This window comes from Fopius arisanus, unplaced genomic scaffold (genome assembly GCF_000806365.1).
Source record: "Fopius arisanus strain USDA-PBARC FA_bdor unplaced genomic scaffold, ASM80636v1 scaffold00044, whole genome shotgun sequence".
NCBI lineage: Eukaryota > Metazoa > Arthropoda > Insecta > Hymenoptera > Braconidae > Fopius > Fopius arisanus.
In genome coordinates this window covers 50662-53373 of record NW_011887783.1, presented here as the reverse complement: position 1 = coordinate 53373, position 2712 = coordinate 50662, and the positions used below count along the sequence as shown (strand labels likewise).

General features: G+C 34.6%; 1 protein-coding gene across 1 annotated transcript in view; it reads right to left on the bottom strand.

The window, feature by feature from the left end:
* Positions 1-1918: 1918 nt before the first annotated feature.
* LOC105267038 (neuroglobin) overlaps positions 1919-2712 on the bottom strand; it is a gene marked incomplete in the record, with an annotated part of 20492 nt that continues 19698 nt past the window's right edge. Inside the window, 1 exon segment of the mRNA XM_011305613.1 lies at positions 1919-2711.

The window sequence follows — 2712 nt, the reverse complement described above, 5'->3', positions numbered from 1 at the left end:
ACAAATTTTATTATTATTTTACCTTCACCGGTTTCAGGAATGCGCACTCAAACCTCTTGATGGGCCCGAGCAAACCTCTGAACTCTCCATTGTTTCCTGGATCCTTTTGTCCATTGCATCCGGTTTGCACAATTACGAAGAGTAACACATGCCCCAGAGAAAAAATACTCAGAATATTTTTCATGCTTCAATTGTGTCTTTCTCTGGAATTGTACTGGCTTGTGTCTTATCACAAAGACAAGTGCTTCGTCGAAGCTAAAATTATTAACATGCCAAGTCAACAATACAATTGGAACATAATTGAAGTGCAGTCCGACGTCGACGATAATGAACCGATAACTTGAAAACCGACAGTGAAAATAAACCGAAATTATTATTACCACTGAGCATTTAAAACAACTCAATATAATTAATGAAGTAGAAAGAAAAATGAAGAAGAATCATTAAAAATCGGAATTTCATCCGGGACTAGAGGTGTAGATTAAAGAAAATAGCTTTACGTTGTTCTTTTGGAAGAGAAAAATATCGATAAGAAATTCAAGACACGAGTGAAAAAAGAGAAAAGTTAGCTCAGCGACTGCTGAGATCATCCCGAGTCCCTTATCATAACTATCAAAACGCGGTATGAATGGTAAACATCGTTATTTTCCCTCCGTCGGGGAAATCCCCCATTCCTTTTTTTCCTCATCACCAAGGTCTTCCTTTCTTGGGTGCACCCTGAGAATACTCTTACCTTATTAGTGTCAAAGGCGCTTGACCCAAAAAGTTGCTTTCCACATCGTCATTAATGCTATACAGAGGGAAAACACCGAGATGAAGGCAACAACGAGAGTATTAAATTCCATAGTAATGTATCAGAAGTACTCATTGAAAGTTTCACCTTCCAGGAAAAAGGGGTTGACATGAATCCTCTGGAAATTTCATCACAAACTGATAAAAAATTCTATTCAACTTTCGCTCATTTTTCCTGCATAATAAATATTTATTCAAATACTCACTAAACAAATAGATAAATATATTCAAATATATTCTAGAAGAAAATCCATAATTTACTCATATATTTATTCACAAATTTTACCGGGTGAATTTAATTGAATATTTTTTTGCGAATTTTCCAGAGGAATTCAAATACAAGATTTTAATAAATTCAGAACTATTTCTTCGCGATGTACATATCATATATATTCTTTCATAATATATAATATTCCATCAGATACAATAATACACCTTGGACCTGTATAGAATAAACAGACAGATAATGCAACATTTGCAGTAACTGCAAGTTATACCAGCAATTCATACAATATGTATATATATTATTCTCATTTTGTTTTTACTTATGCGTGTATAATATACTTTTTCCCCTTCATCATCTCTCTGAAGACTTTCGGTTAAAACAATTATCTCATGTTTCCGGATACTGAGAAGGTACAGTTTTTTTTTGTGCATATTTCCATGTTTGTGAAATGTAATACAACAACGGTCTTGTACTCCCAGCTAAAACCGCATTATCATCTTTTTTTTATTTTGTATTTTGTCGTCGAGTGAAAATCAATGGCCCAATAGAAAATTCTTCGTTACATGTTACATGTCCTCATATTAATTTAAAAAAATGGACGAATTAACAAAAACCAGAAGTCATTCTGCGGGGAAGAGAATTTGTCGGTAATTTAAACTATTTTTTGTAATATTCCATCATTTTTGGGGGTTGTAAATAAAAATTGAGGAGATACTTGAATTATTGCTATTGATACCATAAATTTTGGGTTTCAATTTGTAATTTTTATCGGAGTGTCAAGATAACAATTCTCAGATGATGAATTAGAAAAAAAATTCTCCGTTTGACTGATGCAGAAATCGCGTTGAATATTCATGAAGGAAATGCGATAATCCCTTGAAGTTTACATACATCAGTTTGTTCAATCCCCTTTTCCAATAAATATTAAAATGAACAGAAAATATGAGGATCTATGGAAATTGGGACATTTTCAGGCGTTGAATATCAGGCTAGAGGGGAGAGAAAAAAAATTTGATGAATGAGGGGCGTAGAGGAGAGGGTGAGGATAGGTGAAAAAATGAGGGGTGGTTCTAGTTTAAAGACCTCATGAGAAATTGACATCGTGGTTGGCGAGAGTTGACTCGCGTATGTTTTTTTTTTCTTTCTTTACTTCACCTAAATCTCTCATTTTCATAAATCTTTCACATATTTTTTCCTCCCATTCTTATCTCGACTTCCACTTGTCTTCACATTAATTACGAATTATGAGTCCAGCGGAGGCTTTTCTTCGTGATATTAAGTTATTGATAACACGCACACAGTCATTGTCTCTTAATTAAATTCTAGTAACACATATCTGGTTAGGGTTCATCTCGGTTTTATTTAGGAATCACGAGGACGATTTCTTCAGCCGTTAAACTGGTGAGTGTCAAGATGGAGAACGATTAAGTGAAATTGACTATGAGTTTGTCAGTTTTTTATTTTTCTTTTAGAGAAATTGTCTTGAGTTTTAGCTTACGGAGGAGTTGAACTGCTCCGAGTCATTGGACTTGTCTCCTTGATTTTTATGGAGTTGTTGGAGATCGTTGGAGATCATTGGGGATCATTGGAGATCACTGGGAATCACTGGAGATCATGGATCTTGATTCAGGGAATGTAAGACCCTTTCTTTTGGCTCCATCCCTCGTTCTTTCTCTTCAACATTGATGTTGATG